Source organism: Leopardus geoffroyi, chromosome X (genome assembly GCF_018350155.1).
Source record: "Leopardus geoffroyi isolate Oge1 chromosome X, O.geoffroyi_Oge1_pat1.0, whole genome shotgun sequence".
Lineage (NCBI taxonomy): Eukaryota > Metazoa > Chordata > Mammalia > Carnivora > Felidae > Leopardus > Leopardus geoffroyi.
The window spans coordinates 2,557,449-2,582,876 of record NC_059343.1 but is presented as its reverse complement, the minus strand read 5'-3'; positions in this window follow the sequence as shown (position 1 = coordinate 2,582,876).

The window sequence follows — 25,428 nt, the reverse complement described above, 5'->3', positions numbered from 1 at the left end:
AGGTTATTAAATGACGATGCCTTGTTTTTACTTTGGGCCTCCTGGGATTCTTACTGTGATCAGCAGTCAGCTATCCAAAATCATCTTTTTTTTCCCTGAGATAAGTAACAGTTATTTCTGCTGCAATTTACATTTACAGTTTTTCATAATGGTATGCATTTTTAAGTAAGTGTTTCTTTTTCTGGAACCCGGTATTACATTATTTATCTGTTGTATTAAATTTTCAAAAATAGATAAACATCGAAAGAATCATGTATTCAATACCCATCATTTTGTTTTAAGGAAAGTTAACATTCCACCAGAGTTCCTACATAAATACACAAGTATTTGTGTAGGCAGGTAGGTAGGTAGGTAGGTGGATGGATGGATAAATGGATGGATGGATAGATAGATAAATAGATATGATGGATGGATGGATGGATGGGTGGGTGGGTGGATGGATGATAGATAGATAGATAGATAGATAGATAGATAGATAGATATGATGGATGGATGGATAAATAGATATGATGGATGGGTGGATGGATGATAGATAGATAGATAGATAGATAGATAGATAGATATGATGGATGGATGGATGGATAGATAGATAAGATGGATGGATAGATGATAGATAGATAGATAGATAGATAGATAGATAGATAGATAGATAGATAGATACAGGGATGCATGGACATAGTTAGGACTGATGACAGAGAGATACATACATACATACATACATACATACATATGATGGATGGATGGATAGATAAAACCAATGATAGATAGATACATAGATAAGACCAATGATAGATGATTGATAGATAGGATGGATGGATAAATAGATATGATGGACGGAAGGGTGGGTGGGTAGAGGGGTGATAGATGTGTGTGTGTGTGTGTGTGTGTGTGTGTGTATAGATGATAGACAGGTAGATGTAAGAAAGAAACTCATAATTTGAGGCCCTGTTGATCTCTGTTTGTGTGTATATAGCCATCCCGTGCTTCACTGGGGATTCAGCATCCTTGCTGGCCTCCATGAACTAGAAGCCTGCCTGCAGAGCTTCCCCACCCACCCCCCAAAAAACCCAGTTGTCTCCAGACAATGAAGCATGCTCACTGTAAGGAGAATCTCCCGTAGTTGGGCATAGAGTATTAATATATAAACATGTAGCTACAGTGTATTATAGGTATATAATCAACCGATTCAAATAAATACAGCATAGAATTTTTTCCCCCAAATAACTTACTGTGCACCTCCAAAAATAACAGAACATTTTCCAACATGACAGCAATTCAATTCTCATATCTAATGAAAACAAAGCAAATCTTCTGGTATCATAAAAGCCCATTATTTATCCGATAATACATGTTCCTTCACCCGGGATGATCATGTCTCTTCAGACTCTCTTACTGTGGCACAGCCTCTCACTTCCCTTTTTCCTGAGACCTCCTATCCCTGTCTGCGCTGAGATCATGGCTCTCGCAGCACAGCGCGCCCCCCCCCCCAGACCCTGGATGCATCTGATCGTGTCTCTTGAAGCCCGCAGGTACCCTCCCCCTATTTTCTATTGCATTAGAAATTGTATCTGGAGGCATGATTCAGTTAATGGTCCCAGGTGAGAATTCTTCAGTGATGCCCAACCCTTTATGTGGCCTTCGGGTAAAAGGGTAACATAACCCTGGTACCCCTGATTCTGGATGGACGACTGGCCTCAGGTGACATCAGCCGGGTCACATCCTCCGTAGGGACACGGGTTCCCGCTTCTGAAACGCGGTGGTTCTCTCATCACTAAGTGCTCGCCGCCCGCATCCTCTGCGTTTCCAGACGAACCGGTGCAGAAATTGGTACGCACACATTTGGCGTATGGCCACCTCGGGGTCCTCAAAGATGGCACGCAGCTGGTGCAAAAGCGGTGTCTGTTGGCTTTCAGCTAAATACAATGAGCTTCAAATGTCAGCTGTCACTTTGTGCCAAGGTTTTCCCTTCTGTCTTCTTGAGCCATACACTCGTAAGAAGCCAGAGTCAGAAATGAGTCACACGATGACGGGTCTAACATCAAGAGGCAGAAACGAGAGGTCACCTCGCCTCTGCCAGCATCTGACGGTTCTCAGGACGATACCAGATGCTTGTTAAGATCTGAAAACCACGTTCCTTTATGCTAAGAGTTAGAGACTCTTTCCTAGAGAGACTTCTGAGTGTTTGTCTGATCTATAATAGACATTTTGCCATTAAGAGTCTGACACTCGGTTCAAAGTGGCGTATTTGCTAAAAGTTCCAAGAAGGCTTTCGGTGTAGTATGTATTTGACTTTTTTGAAACTGAATTTCATACCGCACACACACGAAACTTGTTAAAGTGTGAATGACATACATAGGATACGCACACTTGAAGTGGAGAGTCGGTTTGACAAAATTGTTTAATTTGCCAATAAGTTGTTTAATTGGCAATTTCCGTTCTTACTAGCCTCCACACGGTCCAAGTAAGTATTTTGTTTTAATCTTCCTTTATTTTTGAGAGAGACAGAGACAGAATGCAAGTGGGTTGGGGCAGAGAGAGAGGGAGGCACAGAATCTGAAGTAGGCTCCAGGCTCTGAGATGTCAGCACAGAGCCCGACGCGGGGCTTGAACTCACGAACCATGAGACCATGACCTGAGCCAAAGTCGGCCGCTTAAGTGACTGAGCCACCCAGGTGTCCCAGAAATTATAATTTTAAATAGTCAATATATGGGTGTGGGGGTTGGAGAGAGTGAAGCGAGGCGTGAATTCTCAGAATGAGGGCATCTTTTTGGTCTTGCCGCAATCGCGAAGGCGTGCCCGGCACGCGGACAGGTGAGAGACACACGCAGAGGTGCTGAGGTCCCAAGTGCTGCCTGTATGTGTCAATAGCTGTACATCGGAAGAGGGGCGGGGGGCGTAGCTCAGCTACTTGCAATCATTCAAACTCTGGAGGGAGTCTGTTGTTTTTTCCCTCTTACTGCACAGGCTGAACTAGCAAACCCCAGTCGTTTGCAATTCCGTGACTGTGATAGTCTGTGGTCCCAGTTCACCCCACCGCCGGTGAATCATCCCGGGGAAACGTGTGCTGGCATTTGCTTCCTCTCCTCCAACGGTTCCGATCGCGGGAGGAAAAACTCTTGACGGGTGGGCAGTGAAGGGCGGTGATTGTGCTGTTTTGGAGGAGATTTCGCTGGCAAACCCTTCGATCCAGGACTCAAGCCATGCGATGGTATCACATAGTACAAGTTTACGGAAATACAAGCGCGGAGCCCTGAGTTACACTGGCTGAATTCCCTCCGAGGCTACTGTTTCCGGAGAAAGTGGATCCGTTGCTTCCTCTCTTAATCTGGAAATCTCTTTTTTTTTTTTTTTTTTTTTTTTTTGTCGTGAACATCCCACTTTATCATTGCTCAGGATGAAAGCCTTTGCTGCTTTATAAAAGGAAGATGTTTTTTTCATCATCTTGAACTGTTCATTCAGCTACAAATCCTCTAGGGTAGTAAGTGCTTCATTATTCCCGTATTTCCTGTACGACAGCCACTTAACACCTTCAGGTCCATTTTCTACTTCTTCCTCGTAGTGGGCATTTCTACTCTGCTTGTAACGAATGTTTAAACGCGGCTCTCCAATATAACACCTGGTCCCCGGGGGACCATTTGTTAGTAACGTAATTCCAGGCATTTCCTTACATTTTATCTGTAATCGTGAAACCTACACAGGGATTATTCTTCGTCTTCTGTCTACACCTACCCCTTCATCTCAGAGCCAACCATAAGTCAGCCTGGATTCCTGCAGCCAGAGGACAGGTGTTCGTCCATCACAACACTGCCCAGTGCATCCACGGGTTGGGTTTTTTTTTTTTCATGGAGGATTCATAGCTTTGGTTTCTTGACTTGGATGGTGCCCACTTGTGTGTCTGGCACATTTCTTCCTCCAGGAGTCTCATCTCTCCCAGGATGAACCCTTAAAGTTCACATTTCCAGCTTCCCTTGCAGCGGGACCCAAACCAGTCACACAGCCTCCTCCAGTCACAGGCATTTTTTATGCGTGGCGATGGCAGGAGGGTGTCCAAGATGGCAGGTGCACTGGGGCGAGGTCTCAACGTCGACCTCAGGTGGGGTGTCACGGATGGGGTGGCAGTCCATTTGCAGCGACCTGCCAAGTGACCATGGCAGTGTCTTCCCCAGACCCATTCATAAGTTTATATTCAGTGTTGGCCCTGGAACATTCTCCTGTAACCTCGTTCTCGGCCCCTCCCCACATCTCAAGATCTGTGCAGTCTCTTTCCATAAACGTGTTTCCGCCTAATCGGCTAGAGTCACACATACTCAGAAGCTAGTGGCCAGGGGTCCTGTCAACGTTGTGAAGTAACAGTCAGCATCGCCTCCACAGCCAATGAGACTCGTTGATAGAACTGCCTTCCTTCCTCAGATTTCTTCGACAGAGTGGGCAAAACCAAGCAGCAGACCGAAACATTCAGTGAATTTTTGCAGCATGAGTGAAAGTGTCGGACGTGAAGTCCAGACGAGACGTATAAAGGACATAAAAGCACAGCAGTAAGAACAGAAAGGTTGTTTTCCTTCAGTCCATTGACTCAGCCACAGTTGGTGCACGTTTAGGGGAAACCCGTTCGGTAGGGCTTGTAACTCTGGAGATGCAGCCCTTTAACTGTGCTGATGCTGGAGAAGTTTGCAGGGAGGGGTCTGGGCTCTGGGGCAACGGGGACACAGCGGTAGAATCCCTTTCGTGCCTTTCTCTCCAGAGAGGATGTCATGTTTCTCTCGGTCAGGTGCAAACGGAACTGGTCTCTGCGTGTGCATGCACACGTACAAACAAGCATACACACACATACCACACAGGCACATACACACCCCACGTGTACATGCACACGTATACCACACGTGCCCGTGCACACCCCACGTATGTAACACACACATATACTACACATGCATGCTCCACATGTACATGCACACACACCACACATGCATATATACACTCCACGTGTAATGCATACATATAATGCACATGCACGCCCCACGTGTACATGCACATGTATACCACACATGCCCGTGCACACCCCAAGTATGTAATACACACATTTACCACACATGCATGTACACACCCCACGTGTACATGCAAACACATACCACACATGCATATATACACTCCACATGTAATGCATACATATAATGCACATGCACACCCCACGTGTACATGCACATGTATACCACACATGCCCGTGCACACCCCAAGTATGTAATACACACATATACCACACATGCATGTACACACCCCACGTGTACATGCAAACACACATACCACACATGCACATGCATGCTCCACGTGTACATGCACACACACATACCACACATGCATATATACACTCCATATGTAATGCATACATATAATGCACATGCACGCCCCACATTTACATGCACATGTATACCACACATGCCTGTGCACACCCCACGTATGTAATACACACATATACCACACATGCATGTACACGCCCCACGTGTACATGCAAACACATACCACACATGCATATGTACACTCCATATGTAATGCATATATATAATGCATATGCACACCCCACGTGTACATGCACACGTATACCACACATGCCCGTGCACACCCCACGTGTAATATACACATATACCACACATACACACACAATCCACACATGCATGTACACACCGCATGTGTATATGCACACATATACCAGACATGCACACACACACCTCATGTATAATACACATATATACCGCACATGCACACCCTACATGTACATGCACACACATATACCACACATGCCCGTGCACACCCCACGTGTAATACACACATATATCACACATGCACATGCACCCCCCATGTGTACATGCACACACAATCCACACATGCACCTACACTCCCCTGTGTAATACACACATGCCACACATGCGTGCACACACCTCATGTGTACATGCACACATATACTGCACATGCGCATGCACACCCTACATGTACATGCACACACATAGCACACATGCATGTACATGCCCCACGTGTACATGCACACACATATACCACACATGCACGTACATGCCCCACACATAATACAGACATATACCACACACGCACATGCATGCTCCACATGTACATGCACACACATACCACACATGCATATATACACTCCATATGTAATGCACACATGCACATCTCACATGTGCATGCACACATAATGCACATGCACACATATACAAAACACATGCACATACAAACCACACATGCACATGCACACACAATCCACACCCGTGTGTAATACACACATATAACACACATGCATGTACATACCTCACGTGTACATGCACACATATACCACATATGCACACACATACCTCACACATAATACACATATATACCACACATGCACACCCTACATGTACATGTACACACATACCACACATGCACATGCATGCTCCACATGTACATGCACACACATACCACAATGCATATATACACTCCATATGTAATGCATACGTATAATGCACATGCACACCCCACGTGTGCATGCACACATATACCACACATGCCCGTGCACACCCCATGTGTAATACACACATATACCACACATGCATGTACACACCCCACGTGTACATGCAAACACACATACCACACATGCACATGCATGCTCCATGTGTACATGCACACACATACCACACATGCATATATATACTCCATATGTAATGCATACGTATAATGCACATGCACACCCCACGTGTGCATGCACACATATACCACACATGCCCGTGCACACCCCATGTGTAATACACACATATACCACACACGCACATGCATACCCCATGTGTACATGCACACACAATCCACACATGCACCTACACTCCCCTGTGTAATACACACACATGCCACACATGCATGTACACACCTCGTGTACATGCACACATATACTACACATGCACACACACACCTCACGTATAATACACACATATACCGCACATGCACACACATATACCACACATGCACGTACATGCCCCACGCATAATACAGACATATAGACACATGTACATGCATGCTCCACATGTACATGCACACACATACCACACATGCATATATATACTCCATATGTAATGCACACATGCACATCCCACGTGTACATGCACACACATATACCACACATGCCCGTGAACGCCCCACATGTAATACACACATATGCCACACATGCACATGCACACCCCACGTGTACATGCACACACATACCACACATGCATGTACACACCTCACATATAATACACACATATACCGCACATGCACGTACATGCCCCACATGTACATGCACACACATAATGCACATGCACACATATACCACACACATGCACATATAAACATGCACATACACACTCCACGTGTACAAGTACACGTACCACACATGCATATCACACATATATGCACAGGTAGTCAGAAACATGCATGCACACACATCCCACACGTGCACATGCACAGTCCATTTGCACACGCACACATATGCCGCATGCACTCGCATATCCACCACCGACTGCACACATACAGTACACGCTCACATGCACATCACACTCAACACATGCATGCAGACACATGGACGCACAAACACACGCCAGCCAAGTGGAAAGCAGCCCATCCTGTGTCAGCGTCCACGTAGGGGTTCCTGTGGGGGCATCGACCCTGGAAGGTCTGTGGGGAAGCAGCAAAGACTCATCTCCTGTTCTGAGCCAACTGTGTGCTTACAGATGCTGCTTGTAATGTTATCTAAGGCGAGAGAGTTCCCTTTGCCTTTTTATCAGTCGGCTATGGGTGTTGACCGCTTTGCACGCACCCCCGTGCGCCTAACACGGCAACTCGCACCTCCTGGAATTCTTTCGAGACCTGTTCACGATCCAGACCTGAATCCCCCCCACTCTTTGTGTAGCTTGATTTGAGAGATGAGCCTCCTGATTCAGAGCCAATCAAAGGAGGGTGATTTTCTCTCGGGAGCATTTCTCTTCTCTTTTTTTCAAAGCTACTTGCAAGTGGTGATTCCAGTATTTGAGACTCCCTGTGAAGCGCGGTGTTCCTTCGATCCTGCTCTTGTGTCCTGTCCTATTCAAAGGCCTTGTTGGAAAGAAAAGTAAGGCCCAGAGTTGGTCAACCGTGACAGGATGGTACTCCAAAGCGAATGAAAACAGTTGGAGGAGGAAGATGCTCGGTGCTGAATTTAAGTCTCAACCCAAGTTGGAATCAGAGGCCGATAACCTTGTGTCTGGTAACGTAGCTTCCTTCTCAGAGCACAGATCTGGTCCTGAGAGGGTGGGCAGCACAGCATAGATGGCTCCGTAAGCGTGTGTCATTTTAAGTAAGTCAGGATAGGTGTCCGTGTGGAGTGTGGCACTACGTTGAATTGGAAAGTAGGCGTGGCCACCCCCGGCACCTGCAGACTTGCTCCCGCGTCTTTGTGGAGGCAGGACCTGTCCTCAGTAAGGTTCACCGGTGACCCTGAATACATTTCCTCCGGACTCCTGTCTGGGCCTCTGCAGAGAATACACTTCCCGCTCGCTCAGCTGTCCTACCTCAAGACTTTTGCTCATCCGTGTAGCGTGCATTCATTGAATCCGTCCCGTGATGATTCTATGAGTACCTCCCGCTTTGCTCCCTGACCACCCAGTCCGTGTTCTCTCTGGAGGGAACCAAAGGTCCCTCTTCGTCCAAGGTGTTCGGAATAATTAGGCTTCTTTCTACACCTTGGCTGTTCCTTGGGGGTCGTTTACATCTGTGCCCACGTTGATAGGTGCTCTTGTGTGCAAAATTTGCACAACAGCGGAAAAACTCTTCGATGTCTCTGCCTGTGGAAAATGCGTCATCACTGGTGGAATGACCGGTGTTGTGGACAGAATGTGTGTGCCCCCACCCAAATTGATATGTCAAAGCCCGAACGTCCAGTGTGGCTCCTTGAGAGTTGGGGCCTCCCAGGAAATAATACAAGAGAAATGAGATTATCGATCTTGTAGGTTGAATGTCCTTATAAAAACGGACACCAGGAATCTCTCTCTCTCTTTCTGTCTCCACATGAAGACCTTGGTAGAAGGCCAACATCTGACACCAGGAGGAGACCCTTCCCAGACCCCAGCCACACAGAAATGGTCATCTTACCCATGCAGCGTCTGGGACCGTGGCACAACACATGTGTTCTTTAAACTGCCTCGTCTGTGGTCTTTGTTGGGGCAAATCGAGCGGTCAGTCAGGGTTGACGTCAAAGCACAGGTGGACGGCCACCCAGCTGTTGTCCGAGTGACCAGCTCATTCATTGGTTTTCCCACTTTATAAAAACACTGGTAGACAAACAACAGTGCATGTCTGTCCTAAGACGTAAGCTACGCAAGTCAAGAGGGGCAACCCACCCTGTATCCTGCTGTCCTGTGTGTGAGTTCAAGGGCGTACGGGATTTTTCTCTCTTTTTGTTTCCTTTATTTAGTGACCTACGTGGCTCTCTTTCCAGTAGTTGTCACGTGTTTACATTTATCCATTTCATTGCATTTTCGAGAATCTTCAAAAGAATGGTTGCATAGTGGTGCAGACAGAAGGCCCCCTCCATCTGCCTTTTAGTCTCAGACTGGTGTTAGTTTTAGAAGAGTGTTTCAGTTATTTGAGTTTCGTTTTGCCTATTGTATGTATCCTTTTACTATTGCCTTTTTATATCGGGCTGCATAGTTATTTTCAAATATGTTTTCCGTGCCTCTGGGTGTAATCGTATAGCTTTCTTCCTCCATTGGATTAATGGATTAGATTGATAGGTTTGCAGACGTCAGGAGACCCTTACATTCCTCATAGCAGCTTCAGATGCTGTGTCTCCCTCTCTCTCTGTCCCTCCCCCGTCTTGTGCTCTGTCTCTCTCTCTCAAAAATAAACATAAGAAAAATTTTTAAAAAATACATGTAGGAAACCTACATATTTATTTTAGCACTATAATTTATTTTTCCATATCATACCTGCTTCATAAAGAATTGCTTATCATAATGTATTTATAACTAAGCATTAAATAACTCTTTACCTTCTAGGACATATTTTAATTTGGAGAAGAAAAATGGGCTGGCTTTTGATTAAGTTTTGTTCTGTATACTTGAGACTCTGTGCTGCTCGATTTTTATTTTTCTGCTCTTAAAAAAAAGCCACAGTGCATTTACATGTTCACAAAAGTACCATCTTTGAGCTCACATATTTTAGACAGCAACAATAATCCAGGATTTAGTTTGTCTCCCAATTAAATTCTACCCAGAGTTAATAGCGGTCCAAATTGAATTTTATTGTGCTGTCTAGTTGCTTACGACAGTTAATCAGCAATAAAGTTGCTAGATTTTCTATTTTTGTTTTGAAGTTTTTTCACATCATCCACTAATGAAGATGTTTTGGAGAGCTATATATAGCCTTTTCCTCTAGAACATTAAATACAAACTCAATCAGGCACCGTTTCCCACAATGTTTATGCCACTTTTAAATGTTAACAAAGAGAGCTAGGTTTTCAAAATGTTTCTACTCTGAAGAAAAAGCTCGTCTTGTACTGGCTGTTCCTGTTGTGAACCTTAAACATCTACTTTGATTGTGTGTTTTTGAAGTTAACCGGTATTTTTAATTTCCAGACTGCTGAGTCATGCTGAGGTGTTAAATCAGGAAAATCATCACACACACCTAAAAGAGTTGGGGCAAACACAGAGATATATGCTCTGTCTCTATGACTTAGGAAGGGACACCAATAAAATGAAAAATAAAAGCAACCAGCCCAGAAAGAAAACAGCAAGTGAGAAGCTGCTTGATCTGAGAGACCGAGAGAGAGAGAGAGAGAGAGAGAGAGAGAGAGAGGAAAAAAAAATCTTGGAAAGCGTGAAATGGAGAAAGTTTGTTTCAGCAATTGCAGGTGATAATAAACAATACTGTTAATGAGTTAGGGAGTTCTTTTGAGTCTGGATTTTATTTCTGAGAGGAGAATAAACAGGAAAGCAATGTGTGACATATTGTAAACATTTACAAATACCTAAAAGGGGAGAGTAGGCAAAATATCCATAGCAGAAAGCATCAAAAAAATTATACTGCTGAAATAAATATGTAGGTTTCAGTCCGTTGAGCATCCGACTTCGGCTCAGGTCATCATCTCCCTGTTTGTGAGTTCGAGCGCCACGTCGGGCTCTGTGCTGACAGCTCAGAGCCTGGAGTCTGCTTCAGATTCTGTGTCTCCCCCTCTCTCTGCCCCTGTCCTGCTCATGCTCTGTGTCTCTCTCCAAAAAATAAAAAAACAAAACACATACCCAAATAAAAGCACCTGGAACAGGTAAGGAGAAAAAGGCAAGATGATACTTGTAGAGTCTGTTAATTCAGCAGCTCAGTCATCCAGGAATGTTGATGAGCTTCTTGGCGATACTCTGGCCTTTGTCGTTGAAATTCTCTCGCCCTCAAAGTGGCTGCAGTGGCTCCAAGCATCACATATCCTTCCATGCAATGTTCCAAACCAGGACGCAGTAGAGCCTCTAATATCACATCTTCGTTCTACCCTGAGATTCCCAGGTCATACCTCCATCCTCGAAACTGAAAATGAGGTGGTCAGGTGAGCGTGTGGTATTCACATACGCTAAAATGGGGTGCTGAATGGGATTCCACAATGGGATAAGGCCCTGCAAATATGGAGGAAAGGACACCTATCCTGGGTCCTTCTCTGGAACCTCCATTCTGCTTACTCTGCTAATACTATTACCACTCAACCTTTTGTTCTTTCTTTTTGTTTAAGTTTGTTTATTTTTGAGAGAGCGAGCCCTCGCAGGGAAGGCGCAGAGACAGAGGGAGAGAGAGAACCCACTGTCAGCCCAGACCCCGATGCGGGGCTGGAACTCGAGAACGGTGAGATCCTGACCTGGGCCGAGATCACGAGTCAGACGCTCAACCAACTGAGCCACCCAGGCGCCCCTCAACCTTTGTTTCAATTTGTGTTGGCTTTTAATCTTTCTTCATGTCTTAATTTTACCATTTTCCTTTAAAAAAATCACAGCGTGTCATTTAAAAAACATGCAAATTTGTTTTACGTTTATCACCTTACCTGACAGGGTCTTTTGACAGGAAAATTTGTCTTCTGTGTATTTATCTGGATAGTGGCGACTGAATGCTTGATTTTGTTTTGTTTTTCATCTTTTCTTTACGTGTCTGGTTTTTAGGCTTGGCTATTGTTTCTTCTTTAGTAATAATTTTTAGCATGGTCGAATTATGTTCACACCTTGCTTCCCACCCCCATTTCCCCTTTAATTTGGAAGCAGGGCTAATGTGTTTTGTTTTGTTTTGTTTTCCTAACGATGAATACATGAGTCAAGTTAAAGCAGAAAATACAATGATACCCAATTAAAAGTAAGTCCTTCTCCTGTGGTTGACCCCCAGGGGTCCCCCTAAGAATGAATCACTTGGAAAACGTCCTTGGTCATCTAATCACATATTATGTCCCATTCGTCACAATATATTTCAATTTTGTCCTTGAAATGCCTATGCCTATATTAAGTCTTTCTATATCATTAAATACAAATCCCCCTCATTGTTTTTTTGAAGGCCTGCATCTTATTCTGTAAAATTGGTGTACAATTTACTTAACCTCCTTGTGGAGAAATTGAACTTATCACAACCTGTGAGTCCTTCAACCCATGCTACGTGGTTTATCTTTACGCTAATGTTTTGGGGCACGTGTGAACACATGTTCTTTGGGTGAATTCCGACCATTGGGATCACAGGGACAATGATGGTGTGATTTTATTTATTTTTCTTTTAATTGTTTTTTTAATGTTTATTTATTTTTGACAGACAGAGAGAGAGAGAGAGACAGAGCATGAGCGGGGGAGGGTCAGAGAGAGACGGAGACACAGAATGTGAAGCAGGCTCCAGGCTCTGAGCTGTCAGCACAGAGCCTGACATGGGGCTCGAACTCACAGACTGTGAGATCATGACCTGAGTCAAAGTCGGACGCTCAACCGACTGAGCCACCCAGGCACCCCAATGATGGTGTAATTTTAATCTTGCAAATGCTGTGGGAGTGTCCCCTAAAGGGGTTGACTAAATGAACCCTGTTATCCAAAAATGTAGGAAGAGTTTTTTTTTTTTTAATTTCCCTAAGCTTTTCACCAGCATATTCTATCACTTTTCTTTGACAAAAGTTGATAATCTCGTATGTGTGGTTTACTATTTACATCTGTCTTACATGTAGGGTGGAATATCTTCCTGATTAAAAGCCATCTTGGGGTACACTTTTAAATGTAGCTAGTGGTTTAATTTTTAAGCCAAACATTTATAAACTGTATGAGTCGATTAGCTTATCAAAAATATTAACTGTGTACCTTTGTGTGTGTGTGTGTGTGTGTGAGGAATTGTATATACATTTTTAATAATTTATTGTTTAATTTACATCCAAATTACTTAGCATATAGTACAACGCTGATTTTAGGAGTAGATTCCTTAGTGCCCCTTATCCACTTAGCCCATCCCCCCTCCCACAACCCCTCTAGTAACCCTGAGTTTGTTCTCTGTATTTAACAGTCTCTTCTGTTTTTTCCCCCCTCCCTATTTTTATATAATTTTTTCCCTTCCCTTATGTTCATCTGTTTTGTCTCTTAAAGTCCTCAGATGAGTGAAGTCATATGATTTTTGTCTTTCTCTGACTCATTTCACTTAGCATAACACCCTCCCGTTCCACCCACGTAGTTGCAAATGGCAAGATTTCATTCTTTTTGATTGCCGAGGAATACTCCATTGTATACATATACCACATCTTCTTTATCCATCGTTGGCCATTTGGGTCTTTGCATACGTTGGCTATTGTGGATAGTGCTGCTGTAAACACTGGGGTGCATGTGCCCCTTCGAAACTGTGTACTTTTTACAAGGTTTTTGATTGGAGTGGGCATTTCGCATTGCTTTTAAGTATGCACATCCATAGTCTATTACAACCCTAGTTTGTACTGTCCTGAAATAGTTTGAAAGGTATTCTTCTAAAGTTCAGTTTCTCCTTAGGAATGTGGATTTGGGGATCAAAGATTCTTTCTTCACATACATTAGAGGTTCTAGTCACCTGAAATGTGTGCACGGAGTCTGTATCTTACCCCTGTTTCCTTCCTGTGTGTGTGTGTTACGAACTCAGACCTTGTGCATATTTGGAAAGCTGGCTTTCTGCATTGCTGATCTCGGTACCCACATGGAGAAAAGGAACCTTCTAGAGACACTGCATTCTGGGGATAGTGACTGGGGCATATGGACCTGTCAGGGGACGGTATCACGGACGGGTAGGGACACCTTCCCTTGACCCTTGTCAGACTTGATCCCACTGCCTTCAGGCTTGGGTTTTCAAATAGGAAAATTTCTGTCTGAACACAGGTCTCCTTCCTACGAAGCAAACACACTTCCCTTGTGCCAAATGCTAAAACGTGCTCTTTCTCTCTGGAATTTTTACCTTGCTACGTCTGTTTTTTGGTCATGGTGTAAAATCCTTTTTCCGTGTGGCTGAATTTGACTTGCAAATGGTACTGAGGATGTCTGTGGACGTGTTCTTAAGGGATATCGCTTCTGGTTTTCTTGTGGTGCCCTGGCCTCGTTAACGTTACCACCACAGTATCCTCAGGGAACCTATCAACAAGACTTGCCTCTTTTCATTATGGACACGTTCAGACCTTAGTGTATTAATTCTTCTAAAACTTGTATTCTTCTAAAACGTGGGGCGCCTGGGTGGCTCAGTTGGTTGAGCGTCCGACTTCAGCTCAGGTCACGATCTCGCAGTCCATGAGTTTGAGCCCCGCGTTGGGCTCTGGGCTGATGGCTCAGAGCCTGGAGCCTGCTTCGGATTCTGGGTCTCCCTCTCTCTCTGCCCCTCCCCCGTTCATGCTCTGTCTCTCTTTGTCTCAAAAATAAATAAATGTTAAAAAAAATTCTTCTAAAACGTTTGGTGGAATTCACCAATAAAGCCGTCTACACTGGACTTTTTGTGGGAAGGTGTGTGTGTTTGAGTGTAATCACTAAATCTCATAATAATAATTATTATATTACAATGTCATAATATTATGAGATTCAGTTAGTAATTATTAGGAATAATAGTAGTAGTAGTAATTGTATTATTATTATTTAGTAATTTGAGTCATTTTTGCGTCACGTTAACTAAAAACGTGTCAATTTGTTGATCTTTTCCAAAAAACCCCTTTCATCCCACTGATTTCTCTGTATGGTTTTTCAATACTCTTTTCATCTATTCACACCTAAATATTTACAATTTCTTACCATCCACTTGGGTGTAGTTTGCTCCTCTCCATTTAGATCTTAAGGTGAATAGTGACGTTGTACCATTTTGAGATTGTCTTCTCTTTCAGGGCACGTTTTTATATTAATAAGTGGCCCACTACGCACTGGTCTAGATGCGGGTCCAATACGTTTTTGGAATGTGTAGGATTTGATGTTGGCATCTGGTGTTGTAATGCGGTTTTCGTGTTCATTGGTCTCGAATTCTTTTCCCATTTCCCTTCTGATTTCTCCCTTGGCCGCTTGTTCATTTATGAGCGCACCGTTTGATTTCCAGATGCCCGTCAGGCTCCCACACCAGTTCACTCCCATCTGCTCAATGTCAGTCCGTCCACATTGACCGAGGCGCGTTGTAGGACTTCCTCACGTGTAACCGACAACGTGCCCCCTGTGTGTTTGGGAAATATGCGTGTGTGGAACGAGGCTGTGTCACGGGGCAAGCTTTCCGTTGAGTCCGACTGTGAGAAGAGAAACACACTGTGAGTGGTGGATATCCAGGCAGCATCTAGGCGGGACGTTCTCACCCTTCCGAGGAGATGTGTTGCCTGCAGACCTGTGGGGTCCGCTGGTTCCTGTGAAGCTGGGGGAAGGGGATGGACCCACCTACCACCCTTCAGGGTTCTTGCCCTTCCCAAGATTCACCCGTTGTTCTAGAACACGCCCTCTGCCGATGCTGCAAACTTTTGCTTAATTAAGAGCCTTGAGTCTTTTAAAAAAATTTTAAAGGTCTTTATTTTTAAGAGAGAGAAAGACAGAACACAAACAGGGGAGAGGCAGAGAGAGAGGGAGACACAGACTGCGAAGCAGGCTCCAGGCTCCGAGCCATCAGCACAGAGCCCGACGCGGGGCTCGGACCCACGAACTGTGAGATCACGACCTGAGCCGAGGTTGGATACTTAACCGACTGAGCCACCCAGGCGCCCCCAGTCTTGAGGCTTTTAATTCTGACAAGCAGGTGTCCTCAGTGCTTTTATGGACGAGCAGATTTTTAGTCTTTATTTCACAATTTCTGAGGCAATCACTGTTTTCATTTTATTACTTTTTGCTCTCACCTCGATGTACATTGTTCTGATACCTTTCAGTAATGGTTTGTGTGTTTTTGTCTCACTTCCTCAGACACCTGTTTGTCTTGTGAATTTTTAGCATTCACAAAAAAGATATGTGTTTATTCTTTTAAGTTTATTTATTTATTTTGAGAGAGAGAGTGAGTGAGCAAGCAGGCGGGGACAGAAAAAGAGGGAGAGAGAATGCCAAGCAGTCTCCACACTGTCAGCGTGGAGCCCAACATGGGGCTCGAACCCACAAACCATGAGATCATGACCTGAGCTGAAACCAAGGGTCGGACGCTTAACCTACTGATCCCCTCAGGTGCCCCCAAAAGGATACACGTTGAGATGTACGGCTTGTCTTTCCCTCTGCATCCAAGTCAGCGTGCATCCCACAAAGCTTTCACAAAGTCACATTTTAGTTACCGTTAAATCCAAAGTATTTTCTAATTGTTGGTGTTTCTCCGCTTTGTCCCGTGGGCTCGTTAATTGTGTTTGCCTTAATTTACGAGCCCTTGGGAGTTTTCCAGCTGTCCATTGGCTCGGTCATCCCTGCTAGTCCCACCGTGATGAGTGTACGTGTCCTTGGCATCTTCGGTCTATGCCGCATGGTGACATTCGTTTTACGACTCAGCATATGGTCAGTGTTGTGCACTTCAAGGCGATATGCAACACGTCCCTGCCGGCCACGTCACCCTGTGATGCCACTCCGGTGCCATGGGGTTTCATATGCTCCTTGTCGTTTGCAATTGTTTCCTTACTGTTCTATCAGATGCTTTGAGACACATGATAAAGTGGTTTGCATCACAAACGTGTCTGTTTCTCCTTTATGATACGTGAGGTTTTGATGTAAATATTTGGAAGCTCTGTTGTTTTTATTGTAAACTTTTTTTTAAGTTTGTGTAATTTTATTATATATTTCCTAGCACAGAAGGGGAGGAGAGAGAGAGGGAAAGAGAGAGACTCCCAAGTAGGCTTACCACTGTCAGCACGGATCCTAATGTAGGTAGGGCTTGACTCACAAACCATGAGATTGTGACCTGAGCTGAAGTCAGACGCTTAACCAACTGAGCCACCCGGGCGTCTTCTATTTTTTTTTTTTCTCAAAGATTTTTAAAAGTAATCTCTACATACAACATGGGGCTCGAACTCACAACCTTGAGATTAAGAGTTGAATGCTCTACCGACTGAGGCAGCCAGGCGCCCCATAGATTCTTAAAATCTCTTTCATTAGTCACCACTGGATTTATAATTTTATGTCTCTAGTTAAATTATGAACTAGCCCACACTGTCTTTTATCGTGTTTTTTTTTTTTTTTTTTTTTTTTTTTTTTTTTTTTTTTTGTTTATTTATTTTTGAGACAGAGAGAGACAGAGCATGAACGGGGGAGGGGCAGAGAGAGAGGGAGACACAGAATCGGAAGCAGGCTCCAGGCTCTGAGCCATCAGCCCAGAGCCCGACGCGGGGCTCGAACTCACGGACTGCGAGATCGTGACCTGGCTGAAGTCGGACGCTCAACCGACTGAGCCACCCAGGCGCCCCTTTTATCGTGTTTTCTGTCTTGTGTTTCATTTTGTCTGACGGTAGTATTTCTGCATGAACTTTATTTTGGTTAGTTTTCTCATAACAGTTTTTCCCATGATTAAAATTTTAACTGTTACCTATTTTTGTGTTTAGAGCTGGTCTCATGGACCCTACATATATTGAGATTTTATTTCCATTCAAAATGGAATGTTGGCTATTTAGAATGTTAATATTTATTATAATTAAGGTATATTTACCTTCTGTGATAGATTAAATATTTTTATATTAAGGCATTTCTCCCTTTCCTGTTGCTCTTACAGTGGTTTCTTTTTTCAGATGTTTGTTATTTGTTTTTTTTTTAATTTTTTTTTTACTGTTTTTTTTTTTTTATTTTTGAGACAGAGACAGAGCATGAACAGGGGAGGGCAGAGAGAGAGAGTAGACACAGAATCTGAAACGGGCTCCAGGCTCTGAGCTGTCAGAACAGAGCCCGACGTGGGGCTCGAACCCACGAACTGTGAGATCATGACCTGAGTTGAAGTCGGACGCTCAACAGACTGAGCCACCCATGCGCCCCTCAAATGTTTGTTATTTGTTTTTGAGAGAGAGAGACAGAGCACGAGAGGGGCAGGGGCAGGGAGAGAGGTAGACTCGAACCCATGAGGCGCAAGATCATAACCTGAGCCGAAGTCAGATGCTTAACCCACTGAGCCACCCAGATGCCCTCGGTGGTTTACTTTTTTAACTCCATTTTGGCGTTTGTTCTGGAAGACATAAAATGAATGGATACCTTCAAGTCTTATGGAACTGAGCGTGTATACTGTAGTGCCTCATGAAAATGCCATGAAACTATACTTTGTCATCATTTTCCTTCTCTCACCTTCTTTTCTACTGTGTTCGTTTGCTTTCTAGTGTGTTCATTTACTGTGTTAACTTCTTTCTCTCACACACACCCAAACATACACTCAGAGATAGATAGATAGATAGATAGATAGATAGATAGATAGATAGATAAGATGGATGGTAGAATGGATGGATGGATGGATGGATGGATGGATGGATGGATGGATGGAAGATAGATAGATAGGTAGATAGATAGATAGATAGGATGAATGGTAGAATGGATAGATAGATGATAGATAATGATGGATGGACGGATGGATGGATGGATGGATACATAGATACATAGATGATAGATACATAGGATGGATGGATGGATGGGACGATGGATGGGTGGATAGATATGTTGGATGGATGGATGGATGGATAGATGGATGGATGGGTGGATAGATATATTGGATGGATGGATGGATGCATGGATGGATGGATGGATGGATATAAGGAAGAAAGACAGATATGTTGGGTGGATGGATGGATGGATGGATGGATAGATAGGATGAATGGTAGAATGGATAGATAGATAATGATGGACTGACAAATCGATGGATAGATACATAGATGATAGACATGATGGTTGGATGGATGGTAGGATGGATGGATAGATAGACGATAGATAGGTAGATCTGATACGTGATAGGCAATAGATAGATGATAGATATATTACCAGAAACAAACAAAACATCCCTACAAGAGAGCAGTACTGAAAGGCCGGAGGGAGCAGTGTTCATGTTAGATCTGGGTAGCAGATCCATCACCAGTCCTGCGTGACGATGCCACAGCTCTATCTGAATCCTCTGTGCCTTGGCTGTGTTTCTCCTGCCAGGACATCCGGGCTGAGGTGGCCCAGCCTGGGGAGCATCTTCCCTGCAGAAGGGTGAATTTCTCAAAGGCTGTTTCCTCTCGAGAAGCACTGACCCCTCAGGAGCAACCACAGCACACCCAGAGAGAGGACTCAACCACGTTCACGTGTGGGTTCTTGATACATGAATCACGAGGGAACCTTCCCAGTTGGCCTGCCTGGTGTGGAGGCTCCTTCAAGGAGACAGCAGCACAAAGAGTGGTGAGGGCTCAGGCAGCGTTCTCAGGCAAGGATCCTGACACATCTCTCCTATTTATGTGTGTGTCACCGGGAGTGGCATTGAAAGGATTGCCTTCACATCTTTGCAAGCACTTTGTGCCTTATGAAAGCAAGTGTTGACTTCAGCTTGCACCCAGGATGCGAAATCTTTGCTGATTTTTTAAAGAAAAACACTTCATCGAGTCTAGGGCTTCTTCAAGAGTCCAGGCAAGTCAGTGAGCATGTTCAGCCACCTGCTGACTGCCTCCCTTTGGAGATATGCACACAGCAAGCGGGTCCCAGTGCTCCAGCCTCCGCAGGACATTGCCCGCGTTCACATCATCACATTTCCTGTGGGCAGATCAAGGTTCACCAAAGAACCTTGAGGTGAAATGAGCAGAGTCGCTGCAGAGACTCAGAGACCAAAGTCAGCAGGCATGACCGTCCATCCCATCCCTCACTGCTTCCTTTCCTCCTCCACCAGAGAGGTGAATCTCAGATACATCCTGGTTCCTGCAGCATAGCTCCCTTCAAAATCAGTGCTTTGTAAACAAAAATAAGACACAGGATTTGCAGCTTGTATAACAGCACAAGGTGCACATCGCTTAACGTTTACGAGGAAAGTATTGGGAACATAAGGCTGTGTCCACTGAGAAGGCAAATCCCTCTCTGAGCCTTCAGCCACTTCCCATCCCATGGAAGGACTTCGCTTGGGTTCATCTCCTTTGGATTGGCTCTCTCACCGACTGCTAACCTGGGAAACGTAACTTTTTACTTGGTTTCTCACTGCCCCAGTGGTTTCTCAAGGACCCGGTGGGTCGAACATCACCAAAAGGTTATGTGTAAGTGCTCACCCCAGAGCCTGTGAATGGGACCTTCTTTGGAAATAGGGTCTTTGAAAATGGAATCAAGATACAATGAGGTCACAGTAGATTACAACAGGCCCAGCATCCAATGACAGGTGTCCTTGCAAGAGACAGAAGAGAAGACACAGACACAGAGGAGAAGTCACGTGAAGACGGACCCTCCCCTGGAGTCTTGGGATAGAGCACAGCCCTGCCCCACCCGGATCTCAGACTTATGGTCTCCAGAGCTGGGAGGGGACACTGCCCGAACAAGGCATGTCCTTGTGTGCATTGTACTGCAGGTTGTTACTGGGTTGGATTGTGACACCTCAAGAGAGCGCATAAGTCAAAGTCGATACCACAGAAATGACTACCCTACCAACTCCCTCAGCCCCACCCCACCCACTGATAAAGTCTCCCAGCTGGTGTTGCCTGGCCACTGCTGTTGTCCACTGATTTGGCCTCACACTCAGCCTCTCTCTGTATCCCTCCTTCCCAATTTCTATCCTTCCTCTGTAGCCAAACCACACGCGTCTGTTTTGCATAGCGTTATGGCAGCTTTTGATTTGTTTGTTCCCTCTGCACCCTTTGCTGAGGGCTCTTGGCACACTTAAGATAAACTATGAAACGAAAAAAAATCCTTTGAAGAAGAGTCTACCATTTCTGGGAATTAAGGTAGCATCCTTCTCCTCAATGACATTTATAATAACGCATGGCTTAGGAAAAACACTTTTCCTAAATTCTATGGCACCAAATATTTTAGGTTCCCACCCCCTACTCCCCCCTGCAAATCCATCCAGAATTCTGGTCAACTAAAGACTTTGGGCACATCTCATGATGTGACTGATGATCATGTTTTCACATATATACAGGAATGTGTTTCTTTTACAACACAAATTCATTGATAAATGACATCTTTGTGTCTCTTCCATTGTATACACCCGTGTTTCTTATGAAACTATTCGGCTAAATCATCCCAACTTCATGGGTTATCTTACTGATTTTCCTATGCCTCCCTTAAATATTTTCAAATGCTTTCCTTTCTGTGTCTGTTATGGCGACTCCTTGGAATTTATTTACTACACCAGCATGGAAGTCTTCGTCAGTTATTCTACTGAGAAATCCAGCCTCTGTGGGGCCCTAAAGAGCAATTGTTCTTTGTACCAAGATGTCTAGGATGCAATTAGATGTCAGTTAATCTCACGGTTAATAGGCCTGCACTGGTTTTAAGAACAAATCCTCATTAGCGCCATTAAATACCCGCTCTCGTAGGGTCTACGAAGACACACAGACACAGGGGGGGTGTTGGACGCTGTGATTGTGCAACGTGACAATGGTTTCTACCCAGTTTCTCATGGGAAGCCACATCACTTGGGATAAAGACATTCAATTGCCTATTTCTGAGGAAAACAGACTCACCCATGTATGGAGGCTGAACTTCCTAGGGTTGGACAGACAGTGTTGGCAAAGTAAAGTCAGTGCAAAGCACAAGGAAAAAAGAAGACAGAATTATTGTTTAATTCTATAAAAGTATTTAGCAGTAATTAAAGGACATCATCTGGGACTAAATGTGAAAACTTAAATAAATAATTGGCAAGCGAGACATCATGTGCCGATTTCACATTGGGGGAATATGAACATCCTTCTAGGGTCTGGCCCAGAATAAAACTTTTTCTTAGTTTCTATGCTAGAAGATGATCCCTGTAGTCCCAACAAGGAGAGATGTGAGCGTCTTGTATAACAGAATGCCTGATGTCCTCACCTGTTTGTGTGTTCTTGGATCCAGTCACCTCAGACAAATACCCCATCGTCATCAAATCCGACGTGGAACGTTCGAAAGTCATTTCCACGTAAATACCTTTCATCCAGCAAGACACCCTCACAACCGTGTTCTCCGTCAAATTGTTTAGTTCTCTCCTCCAAACCGGAATGATTTCTAAGCATCAGTGTGATGACGACCTGCAGTGTTGAGAGTTATTTTAAATTTAGAGTGAATCCAAAGTATAACGTGAATGCAACAGTGATCAGTTAAAGACTGTTCCTGCAGACAAGCTATGATGCCCTTGCCCCATCCTTAGAGGATCTGAAACATCCTTTTTGTTCCTTCCTGTAGTGATGGGTTTGCACTGAATGGGTAATTCTCATGGCCGCCCTTCCCTGGATTACCCTGCAGTGCCACAGAGGCTCTTAAAATATCAGTCTGAGCGGCACAATAAAGCTCAGTGCTGTCATCCCATGGTGTTGGTCTCAGGAAACCAGAGGCATGGAGACCCTGTGGAAAAGATAAACCAATGCCAAAGACAGTAGGAAAATAGGAAATAGACAATAGGAAAACAGAAGCAGAGCAAAGCATTCATATCAGAGCAATACATTTTCCGTTAGTCACACTGGCTGGGGCAGACACATCCCCCTTATCCTCATGGGTGATGTATTTCAATAAGTTGTAAAGACAGTGAAATTGACCTCATTCCACAATGGGTCCCCACTGATACAAACATTCTTGTTGTGTGCACAGGGGTCCGTGGAGTTGGCGAGATACACACACATTAAAAAAATATTTTTAAATAAACAAATGCACGCTTTGTATGTGGATATGTGTGTTCTGGAACAGAGAGTGAATTATGTTTATTTTATTTATTTATTTATTCATTTGTTGATTTATGTTTCATTTTTTTTTTAATTTAAATCCAAGTTAGTTAACATAGAGTATAATACGGGTTTATAGTTCATTTTACTTATTATATAATTATTGCTATATTGGCTTCACACATGAAATTTTGTAGAGAGAAATTGATCTTGGGGAAACCATATTTTCTCCAACATAATCATCCTGCCCTTTCTACCTGGATGCCTGAAAAATTGCATTTTTATGGGTTTTTTTTCTTGCAAATTTTTATTTAAATTCTGGTTAGTTAACATACAGTGTAATAATGATTTCGGGGGTAAAATTTAGTGATTCGTCACTTCCGTATAACAGCCAGTGCTCATCCCAACAAGCATCCTCCTTAAGGCCCATCACCCATCTAGCCCGGCCCCCACCCAACTCCCTCCAGCCACCCTCAGTTTGTTCTCTGTCTTTAAGAGTCTCTTATGGTTGGCCTCCCTCTTCTCTGTTTTTATCTTATTTTTCCTTCCCTTCCCCTGTGTTCATCTGTTGTGTTTCTTAAATTCCACATACGAGTGAAATCATGTGATGTTTGTCTTTTTCTGACTTATTTCACTTAGCATAATGAACTTGTTTATTTTTGGAGTAGGAGATCAAGCTAACTAGAAAGATTTCCTCATGTGTACTTAAAAGCAGATTACTGCATGGGTGAATGCTGAAAGGATTTGGAAATACTGGACCCCAAATCAGAGGCCCCATAGCAGGACCCTGTTCAAGAAGCATGATTGCTTCTCCATTGTTACCATGGGACCCTACACAGTCCTGGGATTGCATCACATACAGTGAGGGGGCAGTAACAAGTGGTCTCCTATAACATAATGAAAATCAAGAGGGAATTTATATTCTCTTTCTGCAAATACAGTAAAACCTTGGGTTGCTAGTGACTTGTTCTGTGAGGATTCAGCAAGACAAGCAAACATTTCTAATAAATTTTTGCTTGATAAACAACATCTTGCCATACGAGTTGTACGTGATGCTGAACGTCACATGGTCACAACTGAGGCCAATGGTTCTTGAAATTCGCTCTGATATACGAGTGCTTTGCATGACAAGCATGTTTCCGGAACGAATGATGCTCGCAAACCAAGGTTTTACCGTAGAGCAAAATAAGACCTTAGTTGTTCTATATGGTATGTCTTCTCACTCAGAATTGGTGATTTACGATTATGAGTAGCAAGGGGAAGCAACCCAGGAACCTATTTTCAATTATTAAGCAAAGATCTCTACTTTCTCGTACAAATACTTTTACACTCGTTCAAGGCTAGGAAACAAGTCTTAATGACCACGCGCGTGTAGGGGAGCCCAATCGTCTTACCATTTTATGAATCACTTCATGCCGTTCTTTAGAACATTAGACATAGAATCACTTAAGCATGTTACCTGATTAAACAAAACCCCCTCTGTAGAATATATTTAAAGCCTTATAAATAAATGTGCTAAGCCGTGAGTGTCCTAGCTTGTGTCCGCGGTCTAGGATGTAACATGGAGATACAGATTGGTTTTGCTTTAACATGCTTTGGTCCCCCCTTTTGTGAGCAACTGAGAATCCATTCCCTCCTGAATGTGCCCTTTGGCTGTGACAAAACCTTGCAGAATTTGCTGTCTTCTGTAGCATCTCTTTTGCAAAGGAATGTCCTGTCCTAAGCCAGTTTGGAGCAGAGATTCATGATTTCCCAGACAGTCATCTCAATCCCCATGGATTTTCTCATCCTTTCCATCTCCCCATCCCCAAGATAAGAGCCTAAACCTGGGATAGACAGATAATCCGCTCTGCTTGCCCTTACATTCCGTATTCTTACAACCTCAGGGTACCCGATGGTCATCAGCTAACCCATTTACTTTGAAGAGCATTGCCATGTGGCATAGCATGAGTATAGACTGGTAATCCTGAACTAATGTGCCAGACGAGGGAAATTCACGTATATTCTCACATCTCTGTTCAGCAGATATCCTACCTACTCCGTTAGAGAGACGTAAAGCAGACACACGTGGTTATTTGAGGTTCAACCTCTAGACTTGTGTCTAGCTGACATCAGGGGTAGTGTTCGCAGGATTTCATTTTCCCAGACCAGATTCCGTTCTGTCTACAGCACTCGTCCATGG